The sequence below is a fragment of the Meriones unguiculatus genome, chromosome 7, assembly GCF_030254825.1.
Source record: "Meriones unguiculatus strain TT.TT164.6M chromosome 7, Bangor_MerUng_6.1, whole genome shotgun sequence".
NCBI lineage: Eukaryota > Metazoa > Chordata > Mammalia > Rodentia > Muridae > Meriones > Meriones unguiculatus.
The window spans coordinates 64,406,739-64,422,660 of NC_083355.1; the positions used below are offsets into that span (position 1 = coordinate 64,406,739).

At 40.4% G+C, this 15,922-nt stretch overlaps 1 pseudogene; it reads right to left on the reverse strand.

The window, feature by feature from the left end:
* Window positions 1–13,290: 13,290 nt before the first annotated feature.
* On the reverse strand, window positions 13,291–14,592 carry LOC110543312 (tubulin beta chain-like; annotated as a pseudogene).
* Window positions 14,593–15,922: the final 1,330 nt, after the last annotated feature.

The window sequence follows — 15,922 nt, forward strand, 5'->3', positions numbered from 1 at the left end:
CCTAATTATTAGGAAGAGTGCCCTTTCAATTGTCTGTAACTTAGTATTCCATTTCTTGGCTTTTCCCTCATTTTCTCATGAACTTTATGGGAGAAGGTATGGAGAAGAGCCATCATCATTGCCAAAAGGTTTTTAAACATCCTCTGCCACGGTATTTTTTTTTATTTTAGATGCAGTTTTAGGCCAAGCTCTGTCTAGAGTCTGTCTGCCTCGAGTTTCTTTCTTTCCAGCCATGGCTGCTGAGCTGAGCTAGCCATAGTATAAGGAAGCCATGCCTGTGGACTCCTTTCCTTAGACTGTGGTGGCAGCCAGTTTTGTTATGTTAAATCTCATGTCTGCCCACAGTAGGCAGTCTTTTGCTTCTGGGCCTGTTTAAGAGTCTCCCTTAAAGTGACAATAATTGACCTGGGTGTTTTTAGGTATTAAGTTTGGGTTGTTTGGGTTGTCTTACTGGAAACTTATTCCCCCCACCAAATTGTGATAAGGTATGACTTAAAGGGTGTGGATACTTAGATTAGTTGGGTGCCATTTGTTGTGGGTTGTTATTATTTATTATTGATTTACCTTTTAGTTAAGCAGCAGTTATTCCTAAACCTGCTCTATACCCAAATCACAACACAGACACTAAGATTTATTTAATTAACCTAGAGCACAATGCTGGGCAATAATTACTCCATCCTCAATCTCCAAGCCAGCATAATTTTCTAACATTCAGATTTCACCCATTATACTTGCTTTTAGTCATATCTCAGGTCGGATTCATCTCTCCATGTGTTTCCAAGACCTCTCCTGTAGTTTCTCCACCCTCCTTACTGCTTTCTCTCTCTCCCTTCTGGACCAGTATGTCCCACCCTATCCTCTCCATTGCTTAGCATTGGGGTTGGTTGTTTAATTGACAATATAGAGAACAAATGGTGCATGTTTACACAAACTTGAGACAGGTGATGCTTAGAATGAGCATCACAATGCCATGTCTAGATTGAAACCAGATAGTGGGGCAGAGAAATCAGCATTTGAATGAAAAAGGGTAAATTGTATACATTCCAAAAAAAAAAAACATTACAGGAACAAAAGTCCTAACCTAGGGATATATTTTCAACAAAATCATAGAAGAAAAGTTTTCCAACCCAAAGAAAGAGATGCCTATAAACATACAAGAAGCATACAGAATAGCAAATAGATTGAAACAGAAAAGAAAAATTTCCAGCTACATAATAATCAAAACAATAAATGTACAGAACAAAGAAAGAATATTAAAAGCAGCAAGGAGGCCAAGTAACATATAAAGGCATATCTATCAGAATCACACCCAACTTCTCAACAGAGACTCTAAAAGGGAGACAGACCTGGGCATATATGTATTGCAGACTGTAAGTGACTACAGATGTCAATGCATACCACAATAGCCAGCAAAACTTTTAATGACCACAGATGGAGAAAACAAGATATTTCACAAAAAACCTGAATATAAACAATATCTATGTACAATCCCAGTCCTACAGAAGGTAATAGAAGGAAAACAACTGAAGGAGTTTAACTACACCCAAGGAAACACAGAAAATAAATAACCCTATACCAGCAATAGCAACACAAACACACACACACACACACACACACACACACTTTACTACCACCAACATCAAAATAAATAATAATTAGGAAGCATTGGTCCTTAATATCTCTCAACATGATTGGACTCAATTCCACAATAAAAAGACACAGGTTAACAGAATGGATATCTAAACAGGATCCATCATCTTGCTACATACAAGAAACACACCTCAGTAACAAGATAGACATTTCCACAGAGTAAAGGACTGGAAAAACTTTTCAAGAAATGGACTCAAGAAACAATCTGGAGTAGCCATTCTAATATCTAATAAAACAGACTTTCAACCAAAATTAATCAAAAGAGATTGGGAAGAACACTTCATACTCATCAAAGAAAAAAATTCACTAAGGTGATGTCTCAATTCTGAATATATATATGCCCCAGTTGAAGGAGACCCAATTTTTTTTTTCTGAGACAGGGTTTCTCTGTGTAGCCTTGGCTGTCTTGCACTTGCTTTGTAGTCCAGACTGGTCTCAAATTCACAGAGATCCACCTGCCCCTACCTCCCAGAGTGATGGAATTACAAGTTTTTGCCATTACCCATGTGGCTGGGCACCCCATTTGTAAAAGTAACTATACTAAACAAATCACACATTTAACCCCACACATTAATAGTGGAAGATTCAATACCTCTTTCTCAGTAATGGGCAGGCCATCAAGACAAAAACTTAAAGGAGAAATAATGAAAATGGGTGTTGTTATGAAACAAATGGATCTAACAGATACCTACAGAACAGTCTATCTGAACATAAAAGAATACATCGTCTTCTCTACACCTCACAGAAGCTTCTCTAAAATTGACTGTGGTCAGTCACAAAACAAGCCTCAACAGCTACAAGAACATTGAAATACCTTCTTGTATCCTGCATCAACGTTCATAAGGGAAATTGGTCTGAAATTATCTTTCAGTGTTCAGTCTTTGTGTAGTTTAGATATCAGGGTGACTGGCCCAACTTAAGACCTACGCCATGGAACAGAGCCAAACCCTATCACTATTAATGATATTCCACTATACTCGCAGAAAGGAGCCTAGCATAACTCTCCTTTGAGAGGATTCATCCAGCTGCTGATTGGAAACAGATGCAGCAACCCATTGCCAAACAATAGGAGTAGCTCAGGAAATCTTATGAAGGAAGGTCAGGAAGCACTGAATGAGCCAGAAGGGTCAAGGACACCAAAAGAAAAGCTACAATGTCAATAAACCTGGATCCACGGGGGCCCACAGAGACTGAAGCACCAACCAAAAAACATTTGTTTACAGGACCTAGGCCCCCTACACTTATGTAGCTGATATACAGGTTGGTCATCATGTGGGTCCCCTAAAACTTAATGTGGAGGATGTCTCTGACTCTGCTGCCTGACTCTGCATCCCTTTCCCTTAGCTGGGTTGCCTTGTCTAGCCTCAGTGGGAGAGGATATGCTTAGTCCTGCTGTGACTTGAGGTGGGTTGTTACCAATGGGGGTGCTTCCCCTTCTCTGAGGAGAAAAGAAAGTGGACAGAGGCAGAAGGAGTGAGCATGCGCATGGGACTGGGAGGAGAGTAGGTAGAGGGCTTTGCTCAGGCTGTAAAGTGATTAAATAAATTAATGAAAAAAGAAAATATATCTATCAACTATGCTAGAGCAAAACAATATATATTGTATAATTAATATGAAAAATATATAGCATAAATATATATAGTATAGAGTATTGGGATATATATATGCATATAGTGAATCTGGAAAAAGTTATGAACTTATATGTTCCCAAATAATTCTAGCAGATTAAAAATTCTTTGTAACATAGATTATATAACATTTGATATGTAAAGAAAAAGTGTGTATATGTGTATTATAGCTATAAAGATAGGACATATATGTGTGTACTTATCTGTGTGCATCTATATCAAAGAACATGAATTATTTTTAAGAATTTTGGTTTTCCTGGTATAGGGAAAAGAACAATCACTATAGAAGTTATGGTTAAGTCATTATAGAAAGATATTTTCTCTCAGATAAAAAATAATTGAGTATAATAAATTTGAATTGTACATTCGGATATTATATTTTAAGTAGTCTGTAGGATTCATAACTAGTAATATAACAGAAAGGTATATGAATTGCAAGTGTCTTGGGATGATTCTACTGCCGCTAAGAAATACATACCTAGAAACAAGAATCCTGTCTGTCTCAGACTTCTCTGTTGTAGTAAATTGCGATAATTACACCCACTAAGCCAAACTGCTCAAGTAATTTTCTTAGAACTCATTCAGTCATGTCAAAGCTACCCAAAACTAACTAAGAATTGAGATGTTGGAAACAATATTGTGTTAAACTGAACACAGTCAGTATTGACAAGAGAGGAGATGATGGTGGAGAGCATGATGAGTGGCCCCACTCAGGGAACGGCTCTGTTTTAATGCAGTCTCACAGGCTTGGAGGGTTAAACACAGAATCTGATGCCCAGTTTTATAGAAATGTGAAAATGTCAAATAGAAACAAAAGTGTGGGAGCTGTAATACTTAGAAGACTTTAAGCTATTAACCAAATTAGCAACAGTGTCCACAATGTGCTATGATTATATTCAGTTTTACCATCATTTTTTAATGCAAAACTTAATATATTTTATTACACAACTTAATACATTTTAACATCTAAGTTAATTTGGACACCATGTTTAAATGCTTTCCTCACATACTTCATATATTATAACATATAACAGAATACCTTCCAGACATTTAAAGAATATTCTATGTTCATATGTGTTGACACTGTAAAAAATGTGCTCTCTCTCTATTACACACACACAACACACAACAATTCAAAAACATGTTCTGAAAAATTAGAAACTATAAAATTTACAAATAAAATACAGTCTTTCCCTAGTAACCAAGAGGAATGAGATCTGGATTCCTCCTGAAAGTGGCAAACTATGATAATTTCTGTCCTGAGAAATGAAGGCATGGTTGAAAAGGGAGTCCTGCAGAGACTGATGCACCAACCAAAGAGGATGAATGGAGAGGACCTAGACCCCCTGCTCAGATGTAGCTGATAGGCAGCTCAGTCTCCATGTGGTTTTCTGAGTAAGGGATTCAGGGGCTGCCTTGTTGTGAACTCGATTGTCTGCTCTTTAAGGACATTACATTTTTAAAAATTAATTTTATTTATTTCTATACACCACTATATGTGGAAGTCAAAGTACAATGCTGAGAGTCAGTCCTTCTACCATGTGCATTTCCAGGGATTGAGCTTAGATAGTCAGGTTTGGTGGCGGGCACCTTTATCTGCTGGGTTGTCTCACCTCCCAATAACAGAAAGTCTTCACCAGTAATCAGGAAATACATCAGCAATGAGGAAATACAGACATTTTTGACTAGGGCACTGAATAAACAAGGGCCAAATAATTACAGAAGGTGAAATTTTTAAAAATTCTTTTGGACACAGGGTCTCACTATGTAAGCCTTGTCTGGTCTTTAACTCACTGTACAGTAAGTTTGACTTGAATTCAAAGAGATCTACCTCCCTCTGCCTCCCCAGTGCTGGGATTAAAGGCCTTTGCCACCATGCTTAACCCTGAAAGGTGGGTGTGAGTGCAAGTAATGCTGGGACTTGAACCCAGGTCCTTATTCATCCTAAGCACACACTACCATTGAACTATACTACCAAAACTATTTACTTTATTTTTGTCTCCAACTGTCTGTTTAGCCTTGCTTAGTATGAGGGCATCTCACCTCTAATCACTCAACGAATGCCATCAAGCTGAGGATTTTTGCATCTTCAAAGCCACAGAATTACAAATAGCCTCACTTAACAATTGCCTCACCTTGTCCTGTTCTGGGTTAAGAAATTATTTCATCTATGTTTTCATGTGATGGTTTAGCTCATAGCTCACATAGAATGTACTGTATTATACTGACATTAGTCCAAGCCATTTGCTATATATTTATGCACCAAAAGAATATAAAGGATACCCAGAAAATTCTCATCCTGATTATAAGGATGATTTTTAAGCAGCTTGTCTTGGGAATGGCTCTGTTCTATGTATTCTTCATTTACCTCATGGAAATTTCTATTGAGATGCATCCATACCCTTGCCCTGATGAATATAATGATTTCTCCTGAACATACTAAATATTTAAAAAAACTGTTATTCTTAGTCACAGATTTTGCTTATACACTGTCCCCCTAAATCTTAAGAGCTGATGTCTCCAAACTTAGACACATAATAATTGCATATATTTGTGGAGTCTAGTATGATTTCTCAGTCATACAAGAAAATGCTGGCCACCAGCACACAGGAGGCAGAGACATGGAATCCATGGGACAAGCTAGTTAGACAGGAGGACCGGTAATCTATAGGTTCAGCAAGAGACTATGCCTCGTTCTATAAGGTGGAGAGTGATCAGCACAGATACTCTTGAGCCTCCACACGCATGTGCATGCCCACATGTTCCAAAATGCACACAGACATGCATGGTACAACACAATACCCATGACAGCAATAAATAGAAACGCTGTGCTTGTCTCCTCACTGCTGGACAAGAGCACCTGTCTGCTTCTAGTGATAATGGTGGCCTGAGATCAGAACACCATGTGGCCTGTTATGTCTAAACGGGGGTTCTGTCCATTGGCTTTGTCTTGCTGTGGGGTATCCCTTGCAGACTGGAGCCATGGGGAAGAAACACTATTTAGTGAGGAAAGTCCCTCCCTGTTTGGAGTTTACACTCTCATAAAGCACTATTCAGCCTTCACAACACTGGTAAATATTAGTCCAGCGATGCTGCCATTCAGTCATCTTCTATGCAGTATATGAAGGTGTGACAATGCTGATAAGCTGGAGGTGGAATGCCTTATAGAGCAGTGCTCTGTTCCAAAAAATATCGGTTGATAATGATTCAAGAACATTAGAAATAGAAATAACCTACTACCATATATCTGCAGGGAGAGAGGTATGTGGTATTTAATCATTTGTCCTTCCCAAAGCTCTCTGGGAAGAAAATCATGATCTCATTTTAAATAATCAGTGGAAAGTTTTTCTTTGTGCTAGGTGACTCTGGAATTAAAGTTTCAGCCTAAAGATTTTCGAATCTTGTGATTTCACAAAATTAGTGATGCAGTTTTATTTCTAGCCAAGTATTCTTTCCTGCTAAATTTTACAGTGGTGGTGAAGAAAACCTCATCAAGAGATGACGATTATCCTGTGCTTTTTGTTCTGTTGGAGCTGTGTCATTTTGATTCTCTGTGTTGTGTCATTCACTGACTTGGAGAATTGTTCCCACAGTTCTTAGGTTGAGTGAACATTTGAGTGGATCCTTATGAAGCATTCATCAAACAGGAAATTCAGTTATTAAACAAATGAAATAAGAGAACATATGCTGAAAATAAATTAGAAAACATTTCAGAGTGACCTGTCCTTTAAGCCCTCTAAGGCAGCTTGTCTGCACCAGCACATTTGCTCCACCAGGCGGCAGTAGCTACCACACAACAGGAAACTGGACTCTATTTAAAATTTGAATTTCTTCTAACAATTTTTGTGATTTTCACCTTACAGACATTGATGCTTTGCTAATCTTTGATTTTTGAAAGCTGATGTCTTTTTCTTTATTAAATAATTGGTCCCTAAACGTAAAATGCAGTTTGGAGAAAATGTACATAATGGGAAAACACTTTAAGTGAAAAGCTTTCTTAATCTGTGTTCCCAAAGAACAATGGTAAGTTCATGAAGCCTTTAGTTTTCTCTGTGACTCAATGCATTTTAAAAGCAGCGATTGTGAGCCCACAGCACAGGGAAGCCTGTGTGGAGATGAAGATTCTTGCACCTCCAGATGTGTCCATAAGCTTGACCTACATCTTTACATAGAATGTTTAACATATTGGCTACATTTCCATTTTCTTTACAACCTGAATATAAACTTAAGGCATGACTGTACTCCTCATTCAGTAAAATCCAGCCACAGCAGGGAATAAGAAAGTTACTTTTAGCAGATGATTTTTGCAGTTCAAAGCTGCTCAGTTCCTATGTCTCATGGGAGCATCGGGTTTCAGATATGCAATTTCATTAAATGTTGGGAAGAGTGATCAGCAGTTCAGCAATCAGAAGCCTGAGTATTGGCTGGATCCAGATTGGATAGTAGGTTCTATAGAGAATTTAAATAAAGGGATTTATTACTCATTATATGCATGTGTTTGTATGATGCACCAGAGTATTTGCACCTGAGTACAGGTAAGCACAGAGGTTAGCAGCATCAGACACAAAAGAGTTGAACTCACAGGCGATTGTGAGCCATCCTGCTTGTGGATCTGGGAACTGAATCTAGATCCTCTGTAGGGGCAGCAAGTGCTCTCAACTCCTGTCCATCTCTCTGCCCCCAGAACTGTTTTCTAAAGAGAATGTCTCAAGTAGTTTGAGATGGCCTCTGTCCACTGTGTTGCGTAGCATAACTATGAATTTCTGATCCAGTTGCCTCTACCTCTGAAATGATGGTGTGTTTGCCTCTATGTGTGTGCATGTTTGTTTGAATGTATGTGTTTGTGATTGCAGTGGGTTTATGTAGTGCTAGGTACTGAACCCAGTTCTTTTCACATGCTAGGTAAACACTTTGCCAACTGACCTATATTTTCAGTCCTTAAGCATTTTTTTAGAGTATTTCTAAAGCCTGGAGAGATGACCCTTTACTTACGAATAGTTACTGCTCTTACAGACGACCTGTGTTCAGTTTCCAGTGCACACACAGCAGCTAAAAACTGTAATTCCAGTTCAAGGGGATCTGTGCCTTCTTCAGGCATCTGCAGACACCAGGCACACATGTGGTGTACATACAGACCTGCAGTCAGAATACTCATATACATAAAGTAAAGAATAAATCTTTAAAAAGTATTATCAGGATTGGAGGATAATAGTAGCTTTTAAGTCTTTCTTATGATAGTTAAATAAAATATTAATACAAGATCACCCAGAAAATTGTTTGTCTGAATTTTGAAATCCAATTTTTCTGTTTGTTTTTCTTTTTGAATAATGAAGCTTTGATTCCTCCATTTGAGGCCTACCTTGTCATAAATAATAATAATAATAATAATAATAATAATAATAATAATAATAATTGACTCATTTGTGAAAGTATAAGAGAGCTTTATTACTAGAGTAATCAAACTCGGTCTCACTGATGCAGCAGTAGAGAAGTGGGACCCGATCTTTGAGTGATCAGGGTTTTTAAAGGAAAAGTCTGTGAGCAGGGGGTTTCCATGACAGCATGGGGGCGAGGCATATCTTGACTTTACAGGATTTGGTAAAAGTTGGGGGGAGTGAAATGACCTTCTCTGATGTACAATTGCCTAAGGCATATGCTTCTCTGAGGCACAATGACTATTCTTCTAAATTATATCTGAAACATTGGGGAGAATTTTCCCACCCGATTCCCAACCAATTCTCATTGACTATTGCCAGGGAGATTGTCTCTATTTTCTATGAAGTATTTATTCTGTGATATTTCCTGGAGGCTGTTGCTAGGAGAGCTAATTTTGTTTTCTGCCAGGTGCACATTTTGTGATATTTCCTGGTACCTAAATTCAGCTCCCAGTCAAGATGGCTCTTTAATTCAGAAATGGAGTTATACCCAGGCAAACTATACCCAGGCTAACTTAAACTCTTCAGAAGGTCATTTTAACTATCCAACCCTCTATACACTATTTAAGGAATGACATTTTCCATGTGCTCAGAACACTTGCTCCTGAAAGAAAAAGAATGAGGAGGGGGAGGAGGAGGGAGAAGGAGGAGGGAAAGGAGAGAGAGAGGAAAGGAGGAGGAGGGGGAGGAGGAAACCCTCCTTACATTTTTGGAGAAGCCTGGTATTCTACCATGAGACTTCCTCTCTCTCCTCCCCCACCTCTCTCTACCTCCAGCTTATGAGAACCAGTTATATTACTTAGTGAATATTTTCAAAAACAATAATAAAAGTAACAACTGTCTTCTAATATGAATGGCCATGCATTTTAATGTGTATGCAAGGCATCTAAAAGATGAAGAGCTCTAATTCCAACAGGAATAGACTAAACTCTATTATGATTAGGTTTGATTTAGTAGTCTGGGATCAGAAATTCCCCTTCTGCTCTAGTAACTACACTTGCTTACCATATCCAATCAGGCTTATATGTTCACAATTCTTGTATTTCTCACCCACTCAGTATTTTATAATAAAATGCATTACAGACTTTAAACAAGAAAAAAAGTATTGTGAAATACATCTTTACCCAGAAAAGAGGAGAAACAGTTCAGGCCATTCCTTTTAAGGAGAAATCCCATTTGTGCATCCTTTACAAAGGAATGTGAAGTTACAGAGGCAGCAGGAACTCTGGGATACCCAGTGAGTCCCAGGCTCTGTTTTTCAACCTGAGTAAATCTAGGCACCTTCCATAACTTCTCTGGGCCTGTGCATGATGGGGAGAATCACAGATCTACCCAGGTGTGTGAGAGTTGACTGGCTGAGTGCTGGAACAGAACACTGTCAGCCTGTAAGAAATGCCCTGTAAATATTCTCTGTCCTCACCATCACAGAAGGCCTTGTTCTGAGTCTTTATTGCATGTGAGCTACACTGTATTACTGTTTGCCTTTTGCAGAGAAGGAAATAAAGGTTTCAGGATCTTAAGAAATCCTTAATGACCGGTTGGCAGTAAGGTCCACAGATTACACTGTGGACAGGAGAGTCACACAGATGAACAACAAAGGGCAAACTGATAATGTCTTTAGCAGTGACTGACAATATGATCTGACTCCACACAGGGAGAGCATGAGCTCTGTGTGCTGAGGATTGCCTTGAAATAGGCACCATATCACTCTTTGTGAATTACCTGGGCTGTCAGCAGGATGTTTGCCTCAAAACACATGCCCCTCCCCTCCCCTTTCTCCTGACAGTAACCAAAATTCCTATTGAACTGAGATCTGGTCCTCTGTGGCTTCTGCCTAGGAGGCCATTGCATTTGGTCTCTGGCTAGCTGCCTTCATCAGACTGTCACCCTATACTCTATTGTTTTTCTATCAATGACATGCCAGGAGATATCAGCCCAGATGCCTTGGTGACCCTTATGGACTTTACGTTGCTGCTGGCTTTCATAAATTTACTAATCGTCCTTCTGCCCACTGTCTATATGTTCATTTTAAATTTTTTGGTAGCTCCTTCAATATTCCATGTTTGGTCCAGAGTGAACCCCCTCTCCAGAGGCATCCTGAGTATCAGGCTCTTAGAATCTTTTTTCCCTCTGTTTTGTGATATTCCCTGACCTTTAGGTGTAGGGTTTGAATTGTCAGTAACAGTTGGAGTTGTGCATCCCAAGATCACTTATTTGTATTTTGAACACTTGTGGGTCTTTGTAATCATCTCCACATGTAGCAAAAACAAGGTACTTTGGCAGGGGTGAGGGTGGTCAGAGGTACACTTGTGTGGGTAAAAGGAAACAGAAATTGTATTAGTGTAGGAAACTGGCAGACGTACACTCTCCTCTTGATCTATGACCTCTCCAGCTGTGGGTAATTGGTTAGGTCTATGGTAGTAGGTATGTTGAGTGAGCCTTAGTCTAACTAGACAGCCATTGGTTAACCCCAAGATGAAAGAGCCACTATTTACCACTGACACACTCATTCTTAAAAACATTTGTTGTTTTTATGTTTATCTTGTGTGCCTCTGTGTGTAGGTGTATACACATGCAGAGATCAACTCTTGGGAACTGGTTCTTTCCTTACATCATATAGGTGTCAGAGTTCAAACTCAGGTTGAATTCAGGTCACCAAATTTGGTGGACAATGCCTTTACCTGCTGAGCTGTGTTGCTAGCCCCACACATTTATTCTTGGGAATACTGTCTCAGTGAAGTTTCCTGACCTCCATTGCCACCTTTCATAGGTTCCTCACATATAGTCAGCATTATGACCTATTTATTTTCACATTGTGTCTATCTTTCCCATGAAAATGCACTATTCTTATAAAGAGCAGGCATTCTTACCCCCAATTTTTGAATTATTAGGGTTTGATACAGTGTTTTTCATTGAAGAGTCTGATTGTTTTTGAGGCAGGGTTTCTCTGTGTAGCCTGACTGTCTTTGAAGACCAGCAGGCTGGCCTTGAACTCACTGAGATCCTTGTACCTCTGACTCCTGGAGCCCTAGGATTAAAGGCCTGAGCTGCTCATTATTCTTTTTTTGAATTTGTGGAGTGAATCAATTAAAATGAAGATTGCTATAGGTATTTCTCCATGGAAGATGATAGCATGCCTTTTCCTAAAGTCCCCTGAGCAGGCACAAGTAGAATTCTTAGACCCTGCGGTACACATGAAGGCACAGCCCTAGAGCTAGAACAGTGATCTGCTATGGACTTGTGGAGTTCCTGCTGTTTTTCCATCTTCTAGTGTGTTTGGGGATAAAAAGCCAGGAAGCTCTTCATTCTAGGCTTCTCTGACCCTGGTGGACAAGACTGCAGAGTGCTACAATAAAATATGTGAAAGTCACAGAGAACCACCTGCTCTCAGGTGACGCCTCCTAGGCAGGCATTGCACTTCCTGTTGGAGATCAACTTTGAATTCCCTAATCTCTTGTTTATCTCTCCTCAAATTCAAAGCACTTTTCTGGGGGCAAATTTAGTGTATTCACCTATATCCAGGCAGTGGTAGTTAGATATTTGCAGAGTAATTGGTCAGATATTTGTGTGTGTGTGTGTGGGGGGGGTTAGTATATCTTTTATCTTTTATTTGTTTCTTCCTCACCTTTATCCATAAGTTGCTTTATTGTTTTTTTTTTTTCCAAATTCCCATTTATTTTTTGGCTCTTGGGGCAATGTCATCTTTTCAATATGAAAAAAGCAGCAAGTTCAACAGAAATTAGAAAGGTAGAAAGGTATGGCCAAACCAAGGGCAGGAGGAAAATGGCAGTAGCAAAGATGTCACCTCCCCTCTGGGAGGTCTCCCAAACAAAAGGTGGCAGCATACCTTGCCAAGTTAAGAGTTTAAGTGAACTGCACAGTTTCTGGACATTCAGAGACCAAGGCTCTTCCCACCACCACCCACTTTGCTACATCTCTTGGAGAAGGGAGGAACAATAGGTGCAAGACAGCCCCAATGGCAGCTTTGGCTCTGGACAGCTGGGAGGCTATCAATGGAGATAGTACTGTCAACTCCTATCATGAGGTTGAGAGATGAAGCAGGGAAAAAAAAAAAAAACAAAACAAGAACCTATTGACTGAAAGCCTCAGTGGATTCTCCTCTAAATCGCCTTGACTGGAAACCCCATGCCTCTCTTCCTAGTGACCTCTACTTATTAACCCTCTACTCTTCTTTCCCCATCCATTACTTAGCTTTATACGATGGCAACTACTGTCTGGGTTCTTATTGCTGGGCTGGTTCTATATAGGGTCTGGAAAAGATTTCAGGATCTTAGAGAAGATGGTGGGAGAGTGTTAACTGCACAGTTAATGAAGAACTTGTACCAGGAAGAAATAAGAGGGCAAAGCACAGAACAGCAGAAATCTAAGTTTGTCAGTGGAGAAAAGAGACACTCTACAAACAAATAATTATTGATCACCTACTATTAGCCAGCCACCATTAAGCCCGCTATAAAAAAAGAAAAAAACAGGACAGAAGAAACTCTGAAGGAGGAAAACGAGCAGGGGGAGGAAGCAGAGAGAACTGAGCAGCCTGAGGTGACTCTGGACGCTCTGCCTTAGGCCTCTCCTTCTGCTTCCTCAACCAAAATCTTCTTCCTCCTCCGCAGTGGCATCCTGGTACTGCTGATACTCAGGCATGAGGTAATTCATGTAGCTCCTGGCTTTGGTGAACTCCATCTCGTCCATGTGCCCTCCCCCGTGTAGGACTGAAGGAAGTCTTTCCGGTGGAACATGGCCAGCAACTGTTCCGAGATGCTCTTGAACAGCTCCTTGATGGCACTGCAGTTTCCGGTGAAGGTGACTGCCATCTTGAGACCGCGCGAAGGGGTGTCACAGACAGCCGTTGTTGGGGACCCACTCCACGAAGTAACTGCTCTTCTTGTTCTGCACACTGAGAAACTGTTCTTCCACCTCCTTCATGGACAACTTTCCACGGAAGACAGCTGCCACGGTGAGGAACCGGCCTCGGCGCAGGTCACAGGAGGCCACCATGTTCTTCGTATTGAAGACCTGCTGGGTGAGTTCAGTCACGGTGAGGGCCCAGTACTGCTGGCTTCCTTTGCTGGTGAGAGCGGCAAAGCCAGGCGTTAAGAAGTGGATACTCGGGAAGGGCACCAGGTCGATGGCCAGCTTGTGGAGGTCAGCGTTGAGCTGGCCTGGGAAGCGGGGCAGGTGGTGATGCTGCTCATGCTGGCTTACTCAAGGTGGTTCAGGTCCCTGTAGGTCGGTGTGGTGAGCTTGAGGGTGAGGAAGCAGACGTGGTAGAGGGCCTCGTTGATGCAGTAGGTCTGGTCTGTGTTCACCACCAGCTGGTGGACAGACAGGGTGGCACTGTAAGGCTCAAACACGATGTCAGACACTGGGTGAGGGCACCACGCTGAAGCAGTTCATGATGCTGTCAGGATACTCTTCTCGGGTCTTTCTGCTGAGCAGCGTGCCCGTGCAGGAGCCTGTGCCTCCACCCAGGTAGTGGGTCAGCTGGAAGCCTTGCAGGCAGTCTCAGTTCTCTGCCTCTTTCGACACCACGTCCAGGACAGAGTCGACCAGCTCAGTGCCTTTGGTGTAGTGGCCCTTGGCCCAGTTGTTGCCTGCTCCAGACTGACCAAAATCAAAGTTTCCAAAAGGACCTGACCAAACAGAGTCCATGGTCCCACGTTCTAGGTCCACCAAGAAAGCTCGAGGGACATACTTGCCACCTGTGGCTTCATTGTAGTACACAGAGATCCAGTCCAGCTGCAGGTTGCTGTCTCTGTGGTAGGTAATGCTGGGGCCTCTGCCATGATCAATGCTGAACAACTAACAGAACCGATCTGGTTGCCACACTGTATGGCCTGGATGTGCACGATTTCCCTCATGGCTAAGGTTTACTGTAGTAAATTTTTGCTGGTTTCAAGGTAGATACAGAGGAAGACAAGATAATTAATATTTTGGTGTTTTGTCTTTGTTTTCTTCCTCCTGGGCTGGACTCAGACTGAAGCTCTGAAATATAGTCCCGGAGGCGGCCACAGAAAAATGCTAGCACGGCCACAGGAAGGTTCTAAGAACTGTTGCTTCTTTTCACAGGTATTAAGTTAACTGATTTTGATACCTTATGGTTACTATTTAAAGTGTTTGTGGCTTTTTCTTTCAGTGCCTCATTGATATCATATTCTTTTGTAAGTCATACTTTCATTTTGTTATCTCTAAATTGTTACTAATGATAGTTTTATTTCTTTCTAACATAAATGGCTAGAAGATTTTGAGATGCAATGTTTTGTTTGTGGGGTGCATAATGTGATTTGCACCAGGAAATTGCCATTAGATTGGTCTCATTAGGCATTTTTTTACAGCATTGTCATGGCTTATATTTTGTTTACTTGATTTGTCAAAATGGAGGTCGTGCACAGGAACTTGCTGACTTACTGAAAATGTACAAAACCTGCAGCACGTACTTCAGAACAACTCTGGCCATATTTGCATTTATGACTTCTGATGTGATGCCAAGGTATGTGATCTTGTTTGCCTTATGTAATTCCTCAGCACTAAATGCCCTTCGATTGATACTATAATTCCATCACTGCTTCTTTATCACTGTCCTTCCTATATTTCCCTTTTCCTTTCCTTTTATCTTTTTTAAAATAATTTTATATTTTTAATTTTATTTTATGTACATTAGAGTGAAGGTATCTGATCCCTTGGAACTGGAGTTAAAGACAGTTGTGAGCTACTATGTGGGTCCTGGAAATTGAACCCAGGACCTTTGGAAGAGTAGACAGTGCTCTTAACCACTGAGCCTATCTCCAGCACCCACTTTCCTTTTATCTTACTCTCACCACTTTATATTGTATGGATCTTTTTAAAATAGCAGTTTTGCATTCAGTCTGAATGCACAACACTCAAAGCCCTTTGAGTTTTGTGTGTTTAGTCTCTTTTATCTTGTTTCATGTTCTGTTTCTATATTTCTTTACATTTCTATTGTTTTGAAATACAGGTCTTATTTGATTTTGTTTCCATCCTAATTTAGAGTCTCTCACACACAGAGAGGTCATTGTACTTTGTTCCAGTATACCTCCTGCTCTCTAAGCTTTTGATTCTCAGAGCATCCCTTCACTTTTATTTCTCTAATTGTTGAGAAGTAAAAACTATGTCTTTGATTACCTTATTTCAGCTGATTGGTTTACTTTCCAGTTCATAATTTTTTACCCACCC